The sequence below is a fragment of the Panthera uncia genome, chromosome B4, assembly GCF_023721935.1.
Source record: "Panthera uncia isolate 11264 chromosome B4, Puncia_PCG_1.0, whole genome shotgun sequence".
NCBI lineage: Eukaryota > Metazoa > Chordata > Mammalia > Carnivora > Felidae > Panthera > Panthera uncia.
The window spans coordinates 36,289,056-36,316,317 of record NC_064809.1 but is presented as its reverse complement, the minus strand read 5'-3'; positions in this window follow the sequence as shown (position 1 = coordinate 36,316,317).

The following is a 27,262-nucleotide window of genomic DNA, read 5'->3' as shown; positions in this document are numbered from 1 at the left end:
GCATTTGGGCCGGACTTGCCTCAGCAGGGTTGGGCACTAGGAGTGCTCAGTACCCTCAGAGAGTGGAAACTCAGAGGCCCTCATGGCCCTGCCCATGGGCTTGCCTGCTGCCTCTCGTCAGCGAGGTCAACAGGGTCAGACTTACACCCCAGCACACCTGAGTGGGGACTCACATTCCTCCCTAGATGTCCCCCACTGACTTGCTGGTGACAGTGATCGCATTGCCGGTCTCTGAACACAGGATACCTCCAATGCCAAGGCTTGCACACCTCAGGCATTGGCCTCCCTCTTCTGCTCTGATGTTCAGCAGTCCTCCTCTGCCTGGCTTCTGAATCTGGGGGAATGTGCCCAGAAGCAAACTGGTCCTGGGATTTACATCCACTTCTTTGCTCCCCCAACCTCCTGAGCAGCTGGGAGGGGGGTGGGGATCTTGGCTGCCACCAAGCTCCAACACCTCAAGTCTGAATTTCTCAGAGTGAGTCTTGGGAGGTCCTTTTGAACTGGGTCCTCTAAGAGACATGCAATGGAGGTCGCCAAAGCTAGGGGGAAATGGAGCTAGAATCTTCAAAAATGGGTCGAGTGGAGAAATGGTTTGAAATTGGATTGATGCAGCAGCACTGTTGTTTGGCGTCTTTTCTTTTTTTCCCCCATTTCTGCTAGTGTTGTTCTACTATTTATGTAATTCAAGAAACCCAACCGCGACTGCTCAAAGAAGAAAAAAGATAACGTAGACATTTCCCTGAATCCCTCAACAGTGAAACACCCCCAATTCCTCTGTCATTGGAGATTTAGGACGGACTAGTTTGAGTCCACACTGACCTAAAGGCTTGTTTATTCAGCTCTCTCCTCTCTGCTATTTGTTCACCATTGATTGCATTTGCAGAATCTGGCAGAGTAGCACGTAGTGAGTACTCTGGAAATATTTGTTGAATAAATGAACGAACTGGGTTTATATCCTCATTCAGAACACATGCTGAGGCTTTCAAAAAGGGAGGAGCTTTTTGTATTATTTGCTATTAATAAAAGGAGATAGCTTTTTAAAAATAAAAGAAACTTTTCTGTGGAGTAAGAGTGTCAAGTTAAGCACAGCTGATTAATTTGTCTGACTCAATAAACACCATTTTTAGGTACATCCCCTAAGGAAGCCAATAGCAAGCCCTTAAATCACCATTATTTTGAGAACAAATGTGTCACCTCAGATTTGAGCTCATGTGTTAATAATTGAGGAGCACTGTGCATAAGATAAGCTGAAGACCCTCCACATTCAAGAGTGGTGGCACTGGGACTTGCAGTTAGACCAGGTGGGTTGACCCCAGAAATTCCTTTATAACAGCTTTATTGAGAAATAACTCACATACCATACAATTCACCTATCTGAAGTGTCTAATTCAGGGGCTTTTAGTATATTCACAGAGTTGTGCAGCTATCACCATAATCAATTTTATTTTATTTTTTTAATGTTTATTTGTTTTGAGACAGAGAGACCACATGCGTGCATGCAAGCAGGGGAGGGGCAGAGAGAGAGAGGGAGAGAGAGAATCCAAAGCAGGCTCTGCACTGTCAGCACAGAGCCCAATGCAAGGCTTGATCTCATGAACCATGAGATCTCACGGACCATGGGATCATGACCTGAGCTGAAATCAAGACTCATAGGCTTAACCAAATGAGCCACCCAGGTGTCCCATCACAATCAATTTTATTAAAAAAAAATTTTTTTTTAACGTTTATTTATTTTTGAGACAGAGAGAGACAGAGCATGAACAGGGGAGGGGCAGAGAGAGAGGGAGACACAGAATCTGAAATGGGCTCCAGGCTCTGAGCTGTCAGCACAGAGCCCAACGCGGGGCTCAAATCCACGGACCATGAGATCATGACCTGAGCTGAAGTCGGACGCTTAACCGACTGAGCCACCCAGGCGCCCCATCATCACAATCAATTTTAGAATAGTTTTATCACCCTGAAAAAAACCTCCTTCCTCATTTCCTCCCTATCCCCTGGGCTCCATCCTAGGCAACCACTGATCTATTTTCTCTCTGTGTAGATTTCCTTATTCTTGACATTTTATGTAAATGGAAGCATTTGTGACTTTGTGACGTTGTGACTTTTGCTAAGCATAACGTTTTCAAAATTCATTCATGTTGTAGCATGTATCAGTACTTCATTTATTTTTATCATTAAATAAAATTCCATTGTATGGATATACCACATTTTATTTATCTATCTTCAGCAGATGACCATTTGAATTGTTTCTGCTTTTTGGCTATCATGAATGATGTTGCTTTTGAACATTCATTCATTATATGAATATATACACCTAAGAGTGGAATTGCTGGATCATGTGGTCTATGTTTAGCTTTTTTTTTAATTATTAAAAATTTTTGTTTTTTATTTTTGAGAGAGAGAGGTAATGCGAGCAGGGGAGGGAGGTGGAGAGAGAGAGATTGAGACAGAGAGAATCTCAAGCAGGCTCCATGTCCAGTTGCAAAGTCCCATGTAGGGCTCAATCCCTTTACCTCAAGATCACAACCTGAGCCAAAATTAAGAGTCCATCACCAATCAACTGAGTCACCCAGGCTCCCCTACATTTAACTTTTTGAGGAACTAGAAACTGTTTTCCAAAGTGGCTGCACCATTTTACATTCCCATCAGTACAACGTGAGGTTCCAATTTCTCTACATCCTTAGTAACATTTGTTATCATCTGTCTTTGTGATAATAGCCTCCTAGAGAGTATCAAGTGGTATCTCACTGTAGTTTTGAAATTGCATTTCCCTGATGGCTAATGATATTGAAAATCTCTTCATGTGCTTATTGGTCATTTGTAAATCTTCTTTGGAAAAATGTTATTTAGGTCCTTTGCCCATTTCAAAATTGGATTATTTGCTTTATTACTATAGATTGTAAAAGTTCTTTGTATATTCTGGATATAAGTCCCTTATCAGATATATGATTTGAAAATATTTTCTCTCTTATGTAGGTTTTCTTTGCATTTTCTTGATGGTGTCATTTGGAACACAAAAGTTTTTAATTTTCATGAGTCCAATTTATTTTTTCCTTTGTTACTTGTGCTTTTGATGTTATATATAAGAAGTCTTTGCCTCATGAAGATTCACTCTTATATTTTCTTCTAAAGTGTAAAATTTTTAGCTCTTACGTGTAGGTCTATGATCCATTTTGTGTTAATTTGTGTGTGTGATGTGAGGTAGGGGTTTAACTTCATTCTTTGTGTGTGGATCTCCACATGTCTTGGCACCACCTGCTGAAATGACTATTCTTTCCCCCACTGAATTGTCTTGGCATTCTTACCAAAGATCAATTGATCACACATCAGAAGGTTTATTTATGGACTCTCAATTCTATTTCATTGATCTGTATGTCTGTCCTTATGCCAAAATCACACTTGATAACATGTTACTGTAGCTTGTCAGTAAGTTTTAAAATTGGGATATATAAGTCCTCTAAACTTGTTCTTTTTCAAGATTGTTTTGGCTATTCTGGGTGCCTTGAAATTCCATACTTTTTGAATCAATTCTGTGAAGAAGTCAGGATTTTGAAAGGGATTTTTTAAAGTATAAACTGCAAGGACAAAGAGAATGGGATAAGAAAGTAGAATAAGGAGGGGTAAATGATTTGGCCAAGTAGTAGAAGCTGTGGCCTGATGCCTGCAGAAAGGAACCAATCATGGGACATGAGCAATTCAGGAAAGCACTGGGTTTGGAAACCCAGGGTACCAAGGAATGTGGGAATGAAGGGCAGAGCTGAGATGGGGAATGAGCTGAAAGTCTATTTGCAGAGTAGTCCAGCCCTCCAGATTTTCCCCAACACCCTCTCAAAGCCTAGTGACAGCTCCTCCTCAAGGAAAGAGATTAGACTGTTTTTTTCTAGAGCAGTGCTGTTAAATTTGGTTCATGAACTGGTTTAGGCCCATAAACTTTGTTACTGGCCCTAATATGATAAGTACAGAAAGTAAGAGTGTTTAGAATTTTTACAGAAATTTGAAATTGCCTCAACATTCAAGTGTGTTCTCAGTGGATTCTTCTTTCTGAACAGGATGTAGACCAGTTTGGATGTTTGAACTCCTATTGTGAGTCATGTGTGGTAAGAGATATGTACTAGCCATGTGCGTTAGAACTACATGTGGGTCCCTGACAGATAAGAAATTTAAAAACTGGTCCTTCACCACAGACAGCTTGAGAAGCTTACTCCAGAGGCTGACAGACTCAGTTGTATGTATAGTTAGGAGAGGGTTGAGGTACCTGTTTAAAAAGCTACATTCTCAACAGTGGAATATCCGGCCTTCCTCCCACACTCATTCAACAAAATTGGCAGCTAGGCTTATACCCTCCCCCAACACCTATCCTCAGACAGGAGTCTAGAAGATTCTTATCAGAAAAGACTTAATGGCCCAGAGAGACTTTTAAACACTGACATTTAGAAGTCCCCTCAGAGAAAAAGCTGCTTGACACTTTATCTCAATATCTCTACAGTAAAATTCCTCAATGGACAAGCCATTCCTGTGCACATAAAGCTTAAAATAAATTCTAAAAGGTTTGTTTTGGTTTTTTTGAATAGGCTTTATACTAATGTGGCTCAGAATTTAAAAGACTCAAAAGGTACAATGAAGAGGTCTTCATTAGTTTCTTCTTAGTTCCTCTTCCGGTAAATTGTTTAGTGCCTCCCTCTTTAAAGTTTTTTTTTGTTTGTTTGTTTGTTTTTGTTTTTGTTTTTTTTTTTTTTTAGAGAGAGAGAGAGCGTGAGCAGGGGAGAGAGGCAGAGGAAGAGAGAGAGAATCTCAAGCAGTCTCCATGCTCAGTGTGGAGCCTGACACAGGGCTCACTTCCATGATCCCGGGAACATGACCTGAATTGAAATCAAGGGTCAACTGACTGAGTCATCCAGGCGCCCCTGCCTCACTCTTTAATAGAAACGGAAAGTCTACATGAAAGACAGAGACCAAAATAAAGAAGTAAGAAAAGAGAAAAGAGAAAAGAATGTAGAGAGAAGAAAAGTTCAAAAAAGGACAAGAATAATGTTCCTGGAGACAGAAGAGAGGCTACTACACCCATGAAATAAGAATAGTAGCTTATTAGAAAAAGGAATATTCAGAGAACAGCAAAAGAGAACTCTGAGAAATTAAAAATAGAAATCTTTAAAATTCAACTAGCAAAGTTAGAAAAAGTAGTTTATAAAATCTTACAGAAAGTAAAGCAAAGAGATAAAGAGATGGAAAATTAGATACAGAAGATAAGAAGATCAAGAGATCAGGTCAGAAGATCCAACATCCTAATAACAGGAGCTCCAGATGGACTCAACAAAAAAAGAGAGGGGAAGAAATAATTAAGTGAATAACCAGAAGAAATTTTTTTTTTCTACAACAGAAGGATGTAAGTTTCCAGGTCAAAAAGACTCATTAAGTGCCCAGTATAATGAATGAGGAAAGAACCATCCCAAGGCACATCATTGTGAACTTTCAGAATGCTAGGGGTCAGAGAGAAGAATCTAAAACCTTTCAGAATGTGGGGCTTCTGGGTGGCTCAGTCAGTTAAGCATCCGACTTCAGCTCAGGTCATGATCTCATGGCTTGTGGGTTCGAGCCCCTCCTCAGGCTAGTCAGCTCAGATCCTGCTTCGGATTCTGTGTGTCCCTCTCTCTCTGCCCTTCCCCCACTTGCACTCCATGTCTCTCTCTCTCTCTCAAAAATAAATGAACAAAAAAACTATTTTTAATAAACAAAAATTTTTAACTTTCAGAATGAGATACAAAGGATAGAAAATTGAAATGGTATTGGATATTATAACAGCCACTCTGGAAGCTACAATTCTATACTTTATACTATTGAGTATAGAGACATTTTCAGGTTTTTTAAAAAAATTTTTTTAAAGTTTATTTTTGAGAGAGAGGGAGAGAGTGAGAGGAGGGGAGGGGCAGAGAGAGAGAGGAAGACACGGAATCTGAAGCAGGCTCCAGGCTCTGAGCTGTCAGCACAGAGTCTGATGTGGGGCTCAAAGTCATGAACCATGAGATCATGACCTGAGCTGAAGTTGGACGCCGAGCCGACTGAGCCACCCAGGCTCCCCTCAGTTATGTTAGTAACTAAAATTTTATTTCTGTTGCTCACTTTCATAGGAAGTTACTGGAAGATATGCTCCACCAAACCAAAGTAGTAAATCAAAGAAGTAGAGGACATGGAATCCACAGGACTATGGGTAGAGTTACCTTGGTCCTAACCAGAACGGAGGAGAAAGGAAGGAAGGAAGGGTGGAGGAAGAATGGAGCAATGAAATGCATGCAAGGAGAAAGAAGAGTCAAGAACCCAAGAGGGTCCTCTTTGGCTCCCACTCCTCTTGGGGTGCGTTTTTAATCCTGTACTTGGCTTTGTGAGACACCAATATCCTTGCAATAAATTCCTCTTGCTTAACTAGTTCACATTGGATTTCAGTCACCTGCAACCAAAAGACTCTTCCTGATATCTTTGCCATTCAAGGAATTAGAACCAGCAGCATCAATATTGCATGGGAGCTTGTGAGAAATGCAGAATCTCAGGTATCTCCCAGACCTACTCAACAGAATCGCCTTTGAACAGGATTCCCTATGCACATTAAAGTCTGAGAAGCACTGTCCTAGTATATCTACCTCGCAAAGTTGATTACTGGGTATATTAAAGGGAATATGTATAGTAGGTACTCTGGAAGGTACTGATTATGAAGAAGAGGGAGAAGGAGAAGAGGAAGAAGGAGGAACTAGGAACACTTGAAAATGGCAATCTGAGTTCCCGGGTCCATGGTAAATGGTGGTTCTGAACCAAATTACAAAAACAGGCACATAACAGAAAAGGCAAAGCACATTTATACCAGGAAACAGGTTTCAACTCTACCCCAGGAACCTGTCAGGTTAGTCAGTCCAGGTGTCGATGTGGGGAAACCATGAAGAAAACCTCCTTCTCAGGTGTGGCAGTTGGCTGTGAGTGAGTGACAGACGACTCAGCATCTGGAGGCCGCGGTGGGGGGTGGGGGTGGGGGAATGCTGAGCGGCCGGCCGCTGCCCTTTCTCAGCAGGGCAAGTGTTCTGCCTGAAGTAGGTCAGAAGGAAACATCCCCAGTGTACAGCGCTGAATTGCTTTTTCAGGCAGAAATCCGTGGCCCATAGGACTGGGGGCGGATGGGGAATGGGAAGGACAGGAGGTTGGGGCCCACTGCGGGGGTAGGGGTAGGAAATCGCATCCCATTCTTGGCAGGAGCGAGATTGCCTCTCACACGGTTTTCCTGGCTCTGGTCCTTTGGCATTCAGCCACCGTCTTTGTGCTGGGGGTTCCAGTGACTTTCTAATGCTGAGCAAATCTGAATAAAGGCTGGGCTTTGGAAGATTTTAAGGGAAGGAGATGTGCATGTAGAAAGCCAGTGTCCCATCTCAGCTGTCAATGTGCTGTGCATAGGAGATAATTATCCCAGGCCCAGACTGCCCCAGGAGTTATTGGTCATTGCTTTCCAATTGCCCACCAATTGTATGGCACTGAACTCAGCCCTGGAGAGTCTTTACCAGAGAAGCACCTCAGCCCTCAAAGAACTTATACAGTAGAGTCTCCAGTCCTTTAAAACATCTATGGGAATCTTACCTATTCAGGAAGAAAAAAACTCCACCATCATCAAATGGCAGTCTTTGTGAAGGCTGATTGTAGCCACCACCATAGCAGTAAAAGCCTAACTTACTTGAGAAGAGCAGCAAACAATAATGTACTTATTATGTGCCAGGCACTTTTCTAAGCTCTTCATGTATTTTTTTTAAGTCTACTTATTTATTTTGAGAGAGAGAGAGAGAGAGAGAGAGCGAGCATGCACGAGCAGGGGAGGGACAAAGAGAAAGGGAGAGAGAGAATCCCAAGCAGGCTCCACACTCAGCACAGATCCCAGCCTGAAGTGGGGCTTTATCTGAGCAGAAATGAAGAGTCAACCGCTTAACTGACTGAGCCACCCAGGCACCCTTCCTTACATATTTTAACTCATTTAATCCTCACAACAACCTTGGGAGGTGAAATGCAATTTCAGTCCCCTTTGTACAGATGAGAAAGCTGAGGGATAAAGAGATTAAATGAGATCACATAGTCAATAGCAGAATTGGGATTCAAACCCAGGCATCCTGGCTCCAGAGACCCTGTTTTTTAACCATTCATTATATTTAAACTCCAGGCACAGAGGGTCTGTAATAGCTCTCCTGCAAAGGAATCCCATCTCAGCCGTAAACAAGCTCTCTGATTTTAGCCAAATAACTCAGAGGCAATATGGTAGGGGGCAAGAGCAGAGGTGTCAGAGTTCAAAGATCTGGATTCTACTCCCGGTGCTGCCACTTCAAAAGGAAGTATACTTTGGTTGATTGAATGTACAACACAACACGTAACTGGTGCCTTCCGTGTTTGCTCTTTCCATCACTGTCCCTCACTGCGTTTCCTTACATGTAAGGTGGAACAGGTGGTTTCAGTGACTCCGTCTAGACAATATTCACTGAAGAGTTACTACGCACACAAAGCGCTATGCCAGACGCTGAAAGGCACAGAGACAAATGAAGTAGAGACCTGGCCTTTGCAAGGCTCACGGTCCAATTCTCTTTCATTTAATAAATCCTTTGGAGTTGAGCAAGGCCATTACCCCTGTTTTAAAAATGGGGGAGGGGCACCTGGGTGGCTCAGTGGGTTAAGCATCCGACTCCTGATCTCAGTTCAGGTCATGATTTCTTGGTTCATGGGATCGAGGCCCACGTGGGGCTCTGCACTGACAGCGTGGAACCTGCTTGGGATTTCCTCTCTCCCTCTCTCTGCCCCTCCCCTGCTTGCATGTGCATGCTCTCTCTCTCTCTCCAGATAAATAAATAAACTTTAAAAAAAAATTAAAATGGGGAAAGTCATATTTAAACACTCAGTTCAGTTGTAGACAGAATGTGACCCTAGGTTGATTCTTAGCTCGGGGCTCTTTCTGCTCCCAACCCTCCCACTTCATCTTGACATCACTGTGACTAAAAGCTACAAAGTCCACTTTGAGTTCCTAACTTCCCACAGTCATTTTTGCACCTCCCTCCTGCCTTCCCCGTCCTGACAAGTGTACACACACACACACACACACGCACACTCAGTGCTGGATCCTTGAAAAACGCAAGATCAATACTGTTGAGCAGCTAAAAATCAGCCCCCTCTGGCAGCCCTTCTTTCTCTTCTGGAGCCCAAAGTGCAGTGCTGAGAGGGTGAATGCACAGTCAGCAAAGCCACAGCTACCATATGCATCGTGACTCATTATCCTATCCGCTGACTTGGAACTGAAGCCTCTTGCCCTGTCAAGTAATTACGGGTGCACAGGAAGTCCTCAGCTAGAGATAAGGTCAGTCTGGTGGCTGAAAGGAAGGGGTCAGTGAGCACAATCTTCTGTTAGACACGTTCTCTACTGCCATGGGCTCTTCTATAGCAGCCAGAATGGTGCCTTTCAAACAGTAGGTGCCCAACACAGCTTTCTTGGTGGATTAGCTGCTCTGAACTACTCCACCCAGCACAGCTGCAGGATGAGGTTGCTAGGCAGGAACATAATATGTGGGTCTAGTGCCTAAAGGAAATGATTTCAACTCCCTCTCGTTTAGCAGAGTTGAGTTATGCCCAGGAGAACCGCAGCTCTGAAGATGTGTATTCTTTAAAGAACTCTGTGTTATACAATTCACTTCTGCAATCTGTCCCAAGAACTTCCTTTTCTATCCCCTAAGTTAGGATAGGGGAAGAGGCACATCATCCCCATGCTTTCTCGAAGTGGTGTAAGAGCGTAGAGAACTTTAGACATTACTTAGGCTAAACTTGTTCTGGTCTCATCTTCCTTAGCATTTCCACATCCATGTTTCCACGCTTGCCATATCATTTCTTTAACAATAACCTCTTCCCAAGGCTAGAGTCAGAGAGATGAAAACTTCTGTGAGCTTCCAGGAACCAATGTCCCTATTGACTGCTATAGGAGGTCATCCCCCAATAGCTGTTTGACCTTCTCACAGAGTGGTAGGATTTTTTTTGTTTTATTTTTTTAATGTTTGTTTACTTTTGAGAGACAGAAAGAGAGACAGCACACACTGGGGAGGGGCAGAGAGAGAGGGAGACACAGAATCCAAAGCAGGCTCCAGGCTCTGAGCTGTCAGCACAGAGCCCAATGTGGGGCTTGAAGTCGTGAACCATGAAATCGTGATCTGAGCCAAGTTGGACCTTTAATCGACCGAGCCACCCAGGCACCACAGTGGTAGGGTTGTTGTTTTTTTTTTTTTAATGTTTGTTTATTTATTTATTTATTTATTTATTTATAGAGAGAGTGTGTGTGTGAGTGTGTGTGTGTGTGTGAGAGAGAGAGAGAGAGACAGAGAGAAAGAGAGAGAGAGAGGGTAGGGGAGGGGCAGAGAGTGAGGGAAAGACAGAATCCCAAGTAGGCTCTGTGCTGTCAGCACAGAGCCCCATGTGGGGCTCGATTCCATGAACCGTGAGATCATGATCTGGGCCAAAATCAAGAATTGGATGCTTAACTGACTGAGCCACCCAGGCACCCCCAGAGTGGTAGGATTTTTGACTGGGTACATGACCACCTAACTAAAGTCAATATTTCTCAGTCTCTCTTACAGTATGTCCACATGATCAAGTTCTGGATAATAAGAAGTTAGAAGGAATAATAATGCACTTAAAAGGAAGGCCCATGCCTTCCCTATTCTCTTTTTCCCTAGTTGGACTGTGGACGCTGCAGTGAGCCATCTTTAACCATGTGCATAGAACAAATATTCTAAAAGTATAGTAACAAGCTAGAGGGGCCTGGGCCTCTAATATTGGGGAGCCACCATAGTATGCCTGTACTGTATGCACTCAGACTGTTACCCAAAGGACAGAAATAAACTTCCCTCTTGTCTAAGCCCTTATTACTTTGGGTCTTGACAGAGCTACCAAACTTGTATTTTAACTAACACAACCCCCGTTGGGGTGCAACCCCCGTTGGGTGCTGAGATTCCCCAACTTTATTTACTTAGGAGTAGCCTAGTGAGTTTTATTTATGAGAGATTATCATGGTGGTCTATGAATGCGTGGCTCATCTGGCTGTGGCTGAGTGGACCAGGGGTAGGTATCCCATCAAAGCAGGGCCAATCAGATTCTCTCTCCCATAAATCTGCAAATGAGATTCACTATTGCTATCCAACCACCAATGATTACATGAACCAAGATACACAGGGAGAAAAAGAAATGAAAGGCCAGTCATCTCTGGAGAGGCAGAGCTGCCTGGATTGATACTGGTTTCCTGGTTTCTGATTCCAGGCCTTTGTAGGGCCTCCCTGATTATTCTTCCCATGGTTCCTAGAAGAGTCCCTGGCATCTTACAATAAATTCTCCCTTTTGGTCTTAGATACTTTAGGCTGATTTCTGTTACCTTTAGCCAAAAGTAAGTGTCTTCTGAATCTTGTAAAGACCTGTGTATCCTCGCAAGCCAGGGGGCCCATGCCTCTGGGCCCACCCCCTGGCACACTGGATCCTTTCATCATTACAATAGAAAGATCTAAGGTGAAGTAAATGGATGGATAGACTGATTGACTGGTTGACTGGCTAGCAGGTCAATCCATGGATTTTCCAAGGGATGCTATGTAGGCCTCATGGAATCACAGAATTAGGGGTAAAAGGGGCCAAAACCATCAAGCAAAGTGTGGCCACCTCCCAGGCCATCAGGCTGGTGTGATTTGGGGGGTGCTCTGACACACCAGGAATAGCTCCCACCTGCTGATGACCAAACTCCTCAGGACACCTATGTCAAACCTGTTGTTTCTGTGGCTCCTAAGAGGAAAAATGCGAAATCATCCTTTTCTCCTTTTTTCTGGGTCATTCATTCTAATTCTGAATCTCATTGTGGATTTTAAGGAATAAACCACTTTTCTTCCATGAAAGGAGTAACGAGTATACCTCTACCGTGTACGAGGTGGCACTTTCCAGCTGCTATTTCATTTAAACCCTACAAGAACCCATTTTCCAAGAGAGGAGAGTGAGGTTGAGAAAGAACAGTCAACTTGCCCGTGACACACAGCTAGTAGGAATGGTAATGGGAAAGGAAGCTTGGCTGATCTGGCTTGAAACCCTGTGTCTTTTACGCGATATCATACTGCCTCCTGACGTTCCATCTTTTTCTATCCTTTTGACCGTAACTTTCCAGCTTTCTCCATGGGCACCTGCTCAGCAAGGCTTGATTTCGGTCAGTTGGTGCTGGGCTGTGAGCCCCAGGACCCAGTTGGGGAGGGGCAGTGTGCCAGGTGAGGCCCATGGGGGGCCGTGGGAGGCTCTGCAGGTGGTACTGCTCTCACAGTGTGCTCTCTCATTTCCCTCTAGGGCCTCTCCTCCCTCATTTTTGGCCTCCATCTGTTTCCCACTTGCCTCAGGCTGTGTTTCCCTCCTTCATCCCCAGGCATTCTTCAGTGCCTGGGCACTGACATGATTCCAACCTCCCTCCTATTCTCAACAAAGGAGGTCTTGGTTACTCCTACTTGCTATCTTCTTCAGAGAATTCATCTAGCTAGCTCATTTTTCCCTCAGAGAAGGAAACAAAGGCCTCACACCTTAGAGCTCAGCCTGCCTGCTTTTCAAGCTGTGTTTGCACCCAGAGCTGAGTATATAGCTCAGGTTCCCAGAGGCCTGAGGGCAGGCTATGTCTTCACATGCCGGGTTGCATGCATTGTCAGCACCCAATGAAAAACAAACAGCTGTCATGTAAAGACAAGGAAGCTGCCAGGCTTGGGGAGGCTGTGGAAGACGTACGCCTAAGGTCTTGACCTCTTCCATTTAGCACACAAGCTCACGTCCCTGACACTACCCACAGAAGCCATGCAGGGACTCCAGGAAGATTCCACACTTCCATGATCTCTCTGAAGAATCAAGGGTGAGCAGTTATGTGAATGCATAAAAGGGTGTGTGTAGGGAACCCTACTCTAATTTACTGTGGGTTATAGAAACAATAGTCTATAGTTATCTCTCACTTCTGAGACATGAGTGATTCTCAAAGGAGAAGTGCAAGCCCCACTAGGAAGTTTCATCAGATTTCGGGGACCAGAGGAATAAATGGGAACATTTTATATTTATCCAAAGGAGCATGATGTTTTGAAAGGACAGACTCTGCCCATACAAAAGATGTACTGCTTCCCATTCTTTTCTCTACTTGGAGAAATTCTACTTACTCTTTTTTACATTTTTTAAATCTTTATTTATTTTTGAGAGAGACAGAGAGTGAGCAGGGGAGGGGCAGAGAGAGAGGGAGACAGAGAATCCCAAGCAGGTTCCACTCTCTCAGCGCAGAGCCTGACACAGGGCTTGAACCCATGAACCGTGAAATCATGACCAGAGCTGTCAAGAATCGGAGGCTAACTGACTGAGCCACCCAAGTGCCCCTCTACTTACCCTTTAAAGCCCAACTCAACTGGGAAGCCTTGCTCATCCCCATAGTCTAAATTTATCCCTCTTTCTCAGTTCTCCCAAAGCATTTGGTTCATCCCTCTAGTACAGCATGTACCATGGGGTATTACAGAGGGCTACGTGAGAGACTGTCACCTCATGGCTGCCTGCTCCCAGAGCACAGGAAATGTGTCTCACATGACTTCCTGTAACCATTTCAGGGTCGACTGACAGGCAAAAGAAGATCCTGTTGATTGACAGAGAGGTGGTGTTGATGGAGGAAGTGTGTGGGAAGAAAGGACGGAAGTAAAAAGTGAGGAATAGTCCCCAGGAGATAGGATGTACATTACAGGGGATTTTATCTACTGTGAAGGGCTTCAGAAAGGAGTACTTTTAATGAACTAATGGCCAGTTGGTTAGAAAAGCTAATGAGAATTTGCTGGGAGCAGAGGAGGTTCCCAGGAAGGACAGTTTCAAGGAAATTTCTGAGTGTGGAAAACCAGGACCTCGCTGATATTCTGATTGGTTACCTGGCCTAGACTGAAGACAAAGTCTTACAGATGGAAAGACTGCAAGAGCAGACTGGCCTTCACCAGGAATGGAAGTGAAGAAGAAAGGAAACAAAGGAAATGTAATAACCTGGTCATTGGAATTAACTGTGTCAACATGCACTGAGTAATCAGACTGTGTGCTTATAAGTTACTAATCTCTCTATGGTTTATACCTCAAGACTTAGCGTTGTGCTGGCCGGTTACTGATTGCATTAAGGAGAAAAAGAATGTATGTGGGCTCAGGGGCTTGATCTTGGGAGGACAAATGTCTGGATCCTTGGGTGATAGAAGCACAAAGTGTTCAAGGGATGGAATGCCAGAAAATCATCTGTGTGGTGCTCTTTTCATTACAGTGGAGAAAGTGACAGGGCAATGACAAGGACAGCGTTACAGGTGTCACCAAGAAACCCACCCCACCCCCTCTCCCAATAGGAAGGAGGCCAAGATGCCAAGAACAGGGATTTCTTGACTATGAAATGGGGCTATCTACCAACTTCTAAATTAGAAGCCAGACTTCTGAGTGGTATAAGGAAACTGCATAGTGATCTCATTTCTCATACCTTTCAGCTTTGTCCAAAATGGAACACCCTTCCATACATCAGCCCTTATGTGACCTGATTCTGGGGCTAGAGTCCTTAGTTATGCCAGTAAAAGATTACAAATCCCTTACTTTACCTTCCAAAATAAACGCTGCAAGTCTCTGGCACATATGATGCTAAAATTGCCCGCATTTCATTAAAAGAGTGGAGGAATGAAAGCCTAGGGGCACCTGGATGGCTCAGTCGGTTAAGCGCCTACTCTCAGTTTCTGCTCAGATCGTGATCTCAGTGTTTCATGAGTTTGAGCCCCACATCAGGCTGTGTGCTGATGGTGCAGAGCTTGCTTGGGATTCTCTCTCTCTCTCCCCCTCTCTCTCTGCTCACGCTGTCTCTGTCTCTCTCAAAATAGATAAACCTAAAAAAAAAAAAAAGAGTGGAGTCACCCACTGTTGTTGTCCTGGGTCCCCTGCCCTGACACAAGCAAGGTTGTTGTAGTGGAGGCTGGTACATACTAAGAGGACCTCAGCAGAAAGATACTGGGGAAGAGCACGTAGCAGTCAGAGCACAGTGTCTCTGGCACAGTGTCCCAGAGCAGGCTTCTTCCCTCACAAAGCCCTGGCCCTGTGTTGAGAAACACTCCTGCTAATGCCTACCTCTCTGTATCCTTCTCCCCAGCATTCTTTCTGCACCCAGACCTGTCTTCACAATAGCTGATGAGGCAAGTGTCCTGGCCAAAGCACAGTTTACCTCCCTTTATTCCTGGGCTTGTAATTAAGGGGTATCTGTGAAGCTGTCAAGCGCTTTAGGATAAAAGGACCAGTCTGGCCCCTGTGCTTTTTCTCACGGTTCCCTGAGCTCTCCGAGGTGGTTATTGCCAGTGGAGGCTCACATAGCCAAGGGAGGCGGCTCCCATCAGGGCCCTCAGCCAGGCTTACAGGGTGCCCTTGCCTCTGGGCCCCAGGCCCCGTGGCAATAGCGTGTTTTCCGTTCTCTGCTCGTTCCCCAGGATGTTCTGATTTCCTCACCTCAGCCCTCTTTGTTCAGCCACAGAGGTTAGGCAATGACTGTGGGGGAGCCGGGCCAGGGCCCAGCTTCCCAGGAAAAGGCTTCTCCTTCACAAGTTGATCTGGGGTCACCTGTTCTCCAGAGGCCTTGGTCACCCTGAAGCCTGGGCCTTCACTTCTCTGAGACTCTGGTCACTCTTTCTCACGAGACCTTGTTCAAAGGTCTCACGTACCCCCGTCCACCTCCAGCTCCCGTATAAAGACAGTGTTGTGCTCTGGTCAGGAGTGCAGTCTCTGGGGTCACCCTCCCTGTCCGTGAATCTGCTATCTGTGTGGCCACCTGCTAGCTGTGTGGCCTTGACCTTTATTTCCCCCTGAATGAGGTTCAGAATAGTTTCTCTCCTACAGAGACATTGTGAGGATCAAATGAGATAATTTGTTTAAACTACTTTGGCTTTGGGACACCTGGGTGGCTCATCTGACTCCTGGTTTCAGCTCAGGTCATGATATCATGGTTTGTGGGTTTGAGCCCCGCGTCGGGCTCTGTGCTGATGGCACAGAGACTGCTTGGGATTCTCTCTCTCTCCCTCTCTCTCTGCCCCTCCCCTGCTCACTCTCTCTCAAAAGAAAGAAAGAAAGGGTGGGGCGCCTGGGTGGCTCGGTCGGTTAAGCGTCCGACTTCGGCTCAGGTCATGATCTCACGGTCCGTGAGTTCGAGCCCCACGTCGGGCTCTGTGCTGACCGCTCAGAGCCTGGAGCTTGTTTCAGATTCTGTCTCCCTCTCTCTCTGCCCCTCCCCTGTTCATGCTCTGTCTCTCTCTGTCTCAAAAATAAATAAACGTTAAAAAAAAATTAAAAAAAAAAAAGAAAGAAAGGGAGAAAGAAAGAAATAAAGAAGAAAGAAAGAAAGAAAAACATTTATAAAGTGCCTCGGCTTTGGTAAGTACAGACAGAGTGGTTTCATGTTGACTATGGTCTGGTATGGATTCTGGTCTGTAAGTCTTCCTTGAATAGCCAAAAATGAGTGGCTTTTCCTGCCTAACCCACTGCCTTTCCTGCCTCAGAGTAGCTGCATTTTCTGACCGGGACTAGGGGACAGTATATAAAGTTACAGAAGTGGTGCCTGAGGTTCACCTGACTGAACTATCCAGATAGGACCATGCTGTACGGTATGAACCTCTTCCTTCTCCTCCTCAAAGATTAGCTATTTTTCCTTTGCCCAGTGGAAGGGTGATTATACAGTTGGACTTGGTACCATTTGCCAAGTGTCTTTCTTTCTAGAATGAAGAATTACACTCCTCCACTTTGTATGAGGAGCCTCAGACCATGGCAGTGCATGACCTACATGAATCAGAGACCTGGGACGTGTGGGAGAGATTACAGCCTGAGTCTTTCATAGCTGCCGTTCCCAAGCGGTAGGCCCTAAGGCTTCGTGAAGGAAGCTTGGGTCTCAAGAGGCTCTGAGCAAGAGCAGTGGTGTGAAAAGGGAAGGGAATGGGGCGAACCACAGGGAGCTCTTTTCTCCTTTCCCTACCTCCTTCTCCACCTGCTCTGGCTCCCACAAAAATTGTCAGGAGAAAGTACAAAGCAGGCTGGTAATAGCCCAATATCCTCTGCCCTCACACTCTGCTCTGTTTTCTCTGGCTCTGGCTTGTGGAAAGGAACCGAATGTGTGCTGTTGTGTTCTTTTGCAAAACACCAAGCAAGCTCTTAGTTCAAAAACTTCAGAGGCAGATTTACATATTATTTGCATATAATTTATACATTATAGAGAGCGCTCCTTCAAATGTTCACACTGAGTCCTATCATGGTAAGGTAAACATCCTTAAACAGATAAGCATTTGCTCCTGGCTTCTATGTCCCTGCAGTTTCTATTTAGGACACGGTACATTCATTCTTAGCTTTATCATTCTGGTTGGATAATTTACGCAAATCATTCCATTTACGTTGTCTGCAAAAAGGGAAGAATAATCCCTGCCTTTTGCATGGGGTTGTTATGAGGATTTAACAATGAGATTGTAGGGGGGCTCCTGGCTGGCTCAGTCCATGGAGCATGAAACTCTCGATCTCGGGGTTGGGAATTCAAGCCCTACGTTGGGTGTAAAGATTGCTTAAAAATAAAATCTTAAAAAAATGAGATTGTCGATGTAAAACCATTTCATAAACTGTAAAGAACAGGAACAAATTTCAGATATTATTATTGTTATTAAAGTCATTCAGTGAAAAAAAGTATCCTGGTATTCCAAAAGGGATAAAGCATTTCCAAAGGAAAGTAGGAGAAGATATGGTTTATTGATTTAATGTCAAACTGCATAAAAGACCCTTCTGTCCCCTTCTGCAGTTTTCTAGGGTGTTGGGTGGTAGCACTCCTGTTTTGTCGATAAGACTATCCTAACCTATAGGATCTCCTAGCTGGACAGGCCGAGGTTCATCCCTGACCACAGTGTGGATAAAATTCTGTGGGAAGTCAGTGGTGAGGTGGGGCTAGACGTGGTGAAAATGATGAGAAGCCCATGCTATTTTAGAACTCTTTAACAGTGCAGGAAAGAATTTAGTGATCAATGCCCAGCCCCTCCATTTTACAGATGAAAAAACTGAGGTTCAGAGAAGTGTATAGCTTGCTCAAGACTCCCAGCAGGCTTCAGTGAGCAGTCCTGGTTGACCCAGTGAAGGTCCACACCAGAGCACTGGGCTCCAGGGAGATGGTGGTGTTGGGTCAGGAGCTGAAGTGCCTCTAGCTCCAGACATTCTGTCTCAGTCTGCAGAGAGAAAGAGGCTCTCGGCCTCCTGGAATAGCAAAAGACAAACACACTTGGTTAAGAAGAACCCTTGAGTGAGACACAAGAGTGGAGAAGAAAACTCACACACCTTTCTCCAAATCTTGCATTTAACCCACTGTCTGGACTCAGGTGGTTTTAAAAGTGAAAGCTGCCAAAGCCGTGAATGGCGTCTCAGAGCTCTAGGAGAGCCCTGCTCAGGTGCAGAAAAATTGGTCTCAAGACTTCCAGGCAGAGCCATGTGGGCCCCACAGACAAAAGATTCTCAGAAAGGTCGGGCTTCTTTCTGACGAGGCAACAAAAACAAATCCCAGCACTTTCAAAGATCATGAACCTCAGGGAATTAGGTAGGGGGTGGGGGACCAACAATTTCTTTGGAGGGGAGCATTGGCTAGAATGAATGGTCCAAGAGGGAGGACCTTGTTCTCAATCCAGTCCTGTAAGTACCACTTAGCAGTCTTTGGTGTGCTGGATGCATGGGCTAGGGGATGCAGAATACATTTGGCCTCTGCTTTCAAGAAGCTTGCTGGGCCAGGGTGCCTGGGTGGCTCAGTTGGTTAAGCGTCCGACTTCGGCTCAGGTCATGATCTCCCAGTTTGTGAGTTCAAGCCCCGTGTGCTGACAGCTCGGAGCCTGGAGCCTGCTTCGGATTCTGTGTCTCCCTCTCTCTCTCTGTGCCTCCCTCTCTCTCTCTTGCTCACGTTCTGTCTCTCAAAAATAAATAAACGTTACAAAAAAACTGCTGGGGGAATAAGGCTCTCACATGAGTCAAAAAAGACAAAAGGCAGAAGCTGTGTTTAGGCCAGAGAGAAAATGATCCAGAAGAAAGGAAAAAATCAGTGTGGGTTTATGTGGTTCTAAAGGACTTCCTGGAGTAGGGAAACCTTTGCATAAGCCTATATATTCTTTTGCTGCTGAGTGGACTGGGGAGGGAGCATTTTAGGATTGGAGGACAGTGGGGGCAGACGTGGGAATGAGCATAGGAATAACCTCCTCTGAACATGAGCTCTGAGCTAGAATCGGAATTGCAAAGAATAGGGGCACCTGGGTGGCTCAGTTGGTTAAGCCTCAGACTCTTGGTTTTGGCTTAGGTCATGATCTCACAGTTGCATGGATTCAAGCCCCACATCGGTCTCTACACTGTCAATGCTTGAATTCTTCATCTCCCTCTCTCTCTGCCCCTCCCCTACTCACACAGTCTCTATCTCTAAATAAATAAATAAATAAATAGCAAAAAATAACTGTCTCTGCCCTCATGGGATGCGTATTGTTTGTGGAGTCCATCTGCGTCCCTGAAAGATTTGGCAAAGAGGTTTCCAGTCTCTTGGAAGAGAAGGGCTTCCACATTACTGCTTAACTATGGCTGGGTTTAGAATGATTCCTTGAGTAAAGGAGTAACAAAATAATTCAGTCCCAAGGAGGACCCAAGAATCCAGAGCCCAGTCAGCCTCGCATAACATAGTATTGCATCATGGTCGTCACTGCAGGCTCTGGATTCAGGCTTGGCTTTGAATCCCATCTCTGAAGCCTTTAATAACTCTGTGGCATTGCCACTAACCTCTCTAAGCTTCAGTCTCCTCATCTGTAAAATGAAGATGAGAATAACACTACTTAACTCACAGGGGTTTTGTAAGGACTAAATGAGGCGGGGCTGAACCCATGGCCAGCACCCTTAGCCCACGGCAGCCATTGGGTTCGTTTGTTACCAAGGCTGGGTGCCGCATAGCCCACACCCTCGTCTGATTGTTTCCCAGGTCTGGTCATATGAAAGGGACAAAGTGTTTTCCAAAGGTAAGTGGGGGGGAATCTGATTTATTGATTTAAAACCAAACTGCATAAAAGGCCTCTCTGGCCCATTCTGCAGCTTTCTAGGGTGCTGGATGGCAGCACACTGTCCTGTCAAAGATCCAGAGTCCTTTCTCCCCTCGAGTGCCCTTTGGAGATCTCTCAATGAGGGGAGGGTGTGGCAGTGTGGCTGTTGAAGGGAGGCAGTTCCGGAGGCCAGTGGGAGATGGGATGCTCTAAGAGCATTCTATGGCTACACAGGCATCCTGCAAAAAAGCCGGAAGATAGTAGGGAGGCCTGGGTTCTGGAATGGGCTCAACACCACCTTGCTAGGAGATTGGTTTCTCTAGACCACAGTTTCCTCATCTATAGAGTGGAGAGCTTAAATTAGACAGTGATTCCCACTTTGTGGAAAGAGGAGAAGGTCCTCAGTTACAGGAAAGGGTCCTTGAATCAGTGGCACAACAGTCATTGCATATAGACACAATAAATAATTGATCTCACACGTAGGTGTGGAGCTGGTTTTCAAACACACAGGGATGCTGCTGTAATTTTTAAAAATGGGTATTTAAAGGATTAGTGAATACACGGTTGCTTTTTAAATTTTTTTTTAACGTTTATTCACTTTTGAGACAGAGAGAGACAGAGCATGAATGGGGGAAGGTCAGAGAGAGAGGGAGACACAAAATCTGAAACAGGCTCCAGGCTCTGAGCTGTCAGCACAGAGCCTGAAGCGGGGCTCGAACTCACGGACCGCGAGATCATGACCTGAGCCGAAGTTGGCCGCCCAACCGACTGAGCCACCCAGGTGCCCCACACGGTTGCTTTTTATCAGCATGGAGTTTTTCATTTATGGATATGAAAAGTACAATTACAAATACTTGCAGTAATCCAAAAGTGTTTTAGAGGTTTTAAAGATGTACAAGGTCGAGAAGTTTGGCTCCTACTGGATCAGATGGACACACTGAACCTCTCCTGACTGTGGCTCTTCTTTCCAGCCTGACACACAAGACCTCCCCTACTAGCCTTAATCCCCTTCTGGAACAAATAGCAGGTACTTGAACAGGTGCTCCTGTGGCAGTGAAGACAAAAGGGAAGAAAGAGGGATAGGTAAGAAAGTCGTGTCACTTAAGAAGAGAAAGACAACCTTTATAAGAAAATCTGGGAAGTCCTCAGATTTTATTCTGTTGGTTCTATCAAATTCTATCGGTTCGAAGGTCTTTTTTAAAAAAACTGACCTGTCACTTCCCTGTATTTGTCATTGTTTCCCACTGCACATATGTTTGCAGCACATGGGAAGTGGGAGGAGTTGGAATGTCCTCCAAATTCCCCTGACACCCAGTTCCCACCTTTATCCTCTAGAAAAATGCGTTGTTTTGTTTTGTTTAACTTCAGGAGGTCACAGACCCTTTAAGAATCTGATAAAGGTTACGGACCCTCATTCCAGAAAAAAAATGTAGCCACACCTACACAAGCATATCTAATTTTTACACACAATTTCAGCAGGTTCACTACCCCCTGAATTCACCACAGACCGCCTTGGGGATTTATAGACTTCAGGTTAGGAAATCCTGCTTTTCTGTGGGTGACTTTCAATAAGTTTAATTTTACCTTCTCTTAGTTTTCTATAGATCTAAGCTCTAAGAGTCTCACAGGACTTTTAATGGGACCTCTCCATGTTTCCTTTCCCAGCTGCTATTACAGGTTCTCTTGGATTTGGGAAGACTGGCTCAGAAAAGGGCTGCATGCTCTAAGGCACATCACACAAGTAGACCTCATCTCAATGCTAGCTTCCCTAGGGATCTGGGATAAAGTGAATGGAACCACAAAAGGGGCTTAGGAACAGAGACCACCTAAGAGTCAAGAATCCCTCCTGACACTACCATTTTACAAGTTTCTATCCTAGGAACTCTGGACCCGCAGATCTGTAGTCCTGGAAACGGAAAGCTGCTCTCAACTCTGGGAAGGATTTCCCAGTTTCTACTCCTCCTGCCCCACTCCCCACCCCCGTGTGGCTCTCTTTCCACCTTCAAATTCTGTGTGCAGACACCTCACCTGCCTTGTCTGAAGGCTCATCCTCCTGCTGAGGCAGCCTGCCCAGCCTGTGCAGTCCTGTGAGTCCCTAAACGAACAAGCCAAAATCAAGGAAGATTTTTCCACCCACGTAAAATGCCATTCTGATTCCGAAAGTCCAGTGGTTTTTAACCAACTTGAGTCCAAGCTCAGTTGGCCCAAGAACATCCATCCTTAGACTTCGTTTGCATCCATCACTTGCTCTGGGTTGACTGAGAGGGCAATAGGTCTGGAGGGCCTCAGGGGAAAAGCAACAGGTCCACCAGTGAGAGTCTAGGCTGGCAGGCTTGACTAGGATACCATAATTTGCACTAACCAAGGGAGGTAAATTTCCCAAATACCAGGATGTTGGGCAATATTTCAAAGAATGAAATTCATTGCTATTACAGCCCTTCCTCTACCCACCACCCTGAACTCTGTGTCCTGTCCTTTCCCTCTACAACGTACTATGCAAATGATCCATTGTTCTCTATAGTCTTACCCTGCTGGATTCAATTCAATCTCAGTGTTCTAGGACTATAGCTGTCTAAATGTCTTTACAGCTCATATAAGTGTATGAGCACTTTGAAGGAAGATCAGCAGGGCAAGGCTCTACACAATCAAATCCCTCCACTTAATTATTTTACGCTTTGATTTAAAATATTAAGTTATCCAGTATTTACGGACCTCTAATTAGGTTAGGACATAAAGGATACGGGGGAACATAAAGATGTTCCATGTACATAAAGAAGTACTAGGATAGGGGCGCCCGGGTGGCTCAGTCAGTTAAGCATCTGACTTCGGCTCGGGTCATGATTTCACGGTTCGTGGGTTTGAGCCCTGCATCGGGCTCTGTACTGACAGCTGGGAGCCTGGAGCCTGCTTCAGATTCTGTGTCTCCCTCTCTCTTTGCCCCTCCCATGCTTGTGGTCTGTCTCTCAAAAATGGATAAATATTAAAAACAAAACAAAACTTCAGAAAATCTGTCCTCTTGTATGGGGATGGACATTTTTTTTGCTCCAAGCGCTCCTGCTCTCAGACATACGATTACTCTAACTCAGCAGATGTGGTAAGAAATCCTAAGGTATGCCGAAGGCTTGTAGGTTGGAAGATGAGAAGAGTCCGTTCTCAAGGCAGGACATTCTTAGTTTTAGGCAATGTGTGGGATTCCCTGGGCTTGGTAAGCACTAACCTTCTGGGCCTGTTCTTAACGGGCCTACACCCACACTGTAAAAGCTCTCCCAGGGGCGCCTGGGTGGCTCAGTCAAAGTGTCTGACTTCAGCTCAGGTCATGATCTCGTGGTTTGTGAATTTAAACCCTGCATTGGGCTCTGTGCTGACAGTTCAGAACCTGAGACCTGCTTCAGATTCTGTGTCTCCCCAGTCTCTCTGTCCCTCCCCAACTCACACTCTGTCTCCCTCCCTCTCTCTCTCAAAAACAAATAAACATTAAAAAAAAAAAAAAAAGGCCCTCCTAGTACCTAGCTGCATGCGTCCTTGGTAGCCTTGGTCCAGTCCTGGAGGCAGTGCAAGCAAAGAATTAGTACATAACAGTATGTGGACCCTGTACTCCCCTTTCTTTTCCCGGCTCTTTTACCCAGAAGTAAGAAACCTTGAGCAACCCCTTCTCCCCTCTGCAATAGGACCTGTTAACCAAGGCATCCCTGAATCCTGACTGAGTACTCACTACCTGGGCACGTATGCTGCCTACCCACAAAGGCAACAATGCACTAAGTGTTGCAAGGGCTGTGAGGAAGGATGAGGCAGGTGCCTGGCTTCGAAGAGTCTCACTCTAGCTGAGCAGAAAAGGTAAAACACAGGAAAAATATGACTCGGTAGTTAGGAGTATAATAATGGAGTCAGGCTGCCTGGTTGAAATACTGGCTTTCTTATCAGCTGACATGGGGCAATTACTTAACCTTTCTGCATCTTGGTTTCCTTGTCTGTAATGTAGGAATAACAATAGCATTTACCTTATAGGAGTACTATTAAGGCTCAAATGGTTTGTGTAAACTTCTTGGCACAGTATTGGCATATAGCAAGTATTCCCAAAATGGTTTATTATTATTATGTTAAATAATACCAGACCTGAAGAGCAAGATGGCAATAGGGGATTTTCCAGGCCATTCTCTTAGAGTTTAAACTTCTTGATATTTTTTTTAATTAAAAAAAATTTTTTTAAGAGAGAGAGGGCATGCATATGGGAGGGGCAGAGGGGGAAAGACGGGGGGAAAGAGAGAAAGAGAGAGAGAGAGAGAGAGAGAGAGAGAGAATCCCAAGCAGGCTCCATGCCAAGTGCAGAGCACAAAGCAGGGCTCCATCCTACGACCCTGGGATCATGACCTGAGCTGAAATCAAGAGTCAGATGCTCAACCAACTGAGCCACCCAGGCACCCTCAAGCTTCTTGATAGAAGGTCCTGTCCTTTACTTTTATAGATTCCCCCAATACCCACCCCAGTGCCTTGCACTCAAACATTTGGGGGGAATATAATTAACATGTCTACTCTCCAAATGGATGGAATAGGTAACGAGGAAACAGGACAGTGAGACTGCTGGTGCGAGCTGGGAGGTGAGGGAAGGCTTCATGGAGGAGGTGAGATTGAAGTGGACCTTCACAGATGGGGTGGGCTTTGGCTGGACAAAGCAGAGCAAAGATGACTCTGATTATAAAAGCCTAGAAAGGGCCAGGGGTTCAAGAGAGGCATGGGAAGACTTGGACGGCATGGCCCTTAGCATGACATGCATGCTAAGAGTGGCACCGTGTGCCTAGAGTCTGGGCCCCGAGTGTGGGGCTAGGCCCTGAGGTGGAGCCAGAATCTGCTAGGGTAGACTTGGAGCCCAGTGGCTGCAGCTCGTCACTGCTCGAGGGACCCTGGCCAAAATCCAAGTCCTGTCTGCCCTTGAGGCGCCTCTTTCACACTCTGTGCCAGACAGGAGGACTCAGGGCGTGAAGATGTCTACAGAGACAGGCCAGTCACTAAGGGAGCTGCAGTCCAAAGATCGAAGCTGAGCGTGTCAGATGCCTGCACGATCCCTCCACAGCTTTCTTCCATCCCCAGGCTTAGCTGATAAACTGCTCTGTGTGGAGAAATGACTCCGGTCCCCGAGCCTCTGACAGGCCTCAAGCTGAAGGCATCTTCCACAAGGGAAAGCAGGGTACAAGTTTTTTCCCTTGTCACGCATTCTCTGAGAAACCGACTGAGAAGTCTCTTCCCCTCCCAGAGCAGGTCTTTCCTTTCCTTTACGTCTCCTCATAACGGCATTTACGGTGAGTGTTCACACACAGTGGACATCTTCCTGTCCAGAGGGCAGAATGACCAACACAGCAGTTATGAGCATTTCCTCATTTTACAGCCAAGGAGAGGAAAAAACTCATAATCACAGTAATGCTTATTCGATGTATGCCAGTCCCTATCCTACACACTTCCCATGTAATCCTCACAATAATCCTGTGAGGGAAATAGTGTTATTGAGGAACTTGCCCAGGTTCACATAACGAGTAAACAGGTCACACAACTAGTAACGTGGGATTTGAACCTCATTGGCCACTATGCTGGATGGAGGTAGGATAGGTCTGCTGAAGGGGAAGGGAGGAACACACCCTCAGAATCCTGTCTTCTAAATCCGTCCACCAACGTCTAGGTGATGAAAACGGGAAACTTCAGTCTCTGCTGTCCTGAAAGCCTCACCTTGGTTCCTATCTTCAGGTAACTCTAAGATAGAGTGGAATTTTACCAAACTGCTGCCCACTCCTTCCTCTGGAGACTTGAGAATGCACTGGGGGCTACATGCCTGTAAGGCAACATTTTTTTTTTTTTCCATTTTACAGAAAACAGTAAACACCTATAAATCGAGCTTTTGAAAGAAAGTGACTCTTCAGTCATACTTATAGCCAGAGCTGGCCACTGCTTTCTACAAGCAGGAAAACTGCTTCTAAATATAGCCTGCAAAGTGACTCTTGATCTCAGGGTTGTGCGTTCGAGCCCCACAGTGGGGGTAGCGTTTACTTAAAAATAAAATTAAAAGCCTGTAAAATGCAGATCCCCAAGGGGCACGGCCCTCCTGCCCCATTCCCTTTCCTCGCTCAAAGGCTGGTGTGTGCACCTTGGGCCACAGGCTCCCTTCTGAGAGGCCCCAGCTCACCCATATCCCCTCCCAGGGAAGACAGGGCAACCATATCACTGACCCAAGTGAGTGAGTGAGAAGGAAGAGGGTCAGCTTTCTGCCAAATGTTCTGGAGGGGGAACAGCTTTTTCTTAAATATGTGCAAGGATCAAGGGTGTATTTGAAAACTTTATAAAATGGGAGCACCTGGGTGGCTTAGTCAGTTAAGCATCCCATTCTTGATTTTGGCTCAGGTCGGGATCTCACAGTTCATGAGTTCAAGCCCCAAGTTAGCCTCTGTGCTGACAGCCCCAAGCCTGCTTGAGGTTGCCTCTCTCCCTCTCTCTCTCTGCCCCTCCCCTATGCTCTCTCTCTCTCAGAATAAACACTTTTTTTTTTTTAAAGAAAATATTGTAAAGTGCCTTCAACTGCTGAGTGAGGAAGAGGTTGTGCTCTTGGGATCTGGAGGGGAAGACAGAAAGGCAAATGGACAGAGGGCTGGTCGGGAAGAACTCAGCAACAACCCATCCTAGGGTTGGCATCAGCTCATTGGGTTGGTCTTGTAGCTCATTGTCTGTGTATAACCCAATGCCAGGCACTTGAGCCTTGTTGTACTCAACCTAGCAATTTGGAGACGGCAGTGGGTATGTATGTAACAGAACAGGATGCTCTCTGGACAGAAGTTTTGAAAGAAAACCAAAACGGAAGACTAGCCCCCACGCCCCCGCTGGACAGTCTCTAATGACCCTTGAGGAATGTTCCGGACATGCATGGGCATCTGCAAATTTACTCACCTGAGAGTTGCCTCTACGTCCTGATGATCCCTGAGATTAGAAATGGGAAGTGCAAAGACGCTCCTTGGTTGTCCACATGTTTTGTTTTTTTAATCACACTGATTCACAATGCCTTCTCCTGCCCCTCGTCCCATTTTCAGTTAGGGGAAAAAAGAAGGTGAGAAACAAAACACCAAAGGTTTTGAGAGATCCTGTATTGAAACTCCTGGAAGGCTGGAATTAGGTATGAATAGGGTAGA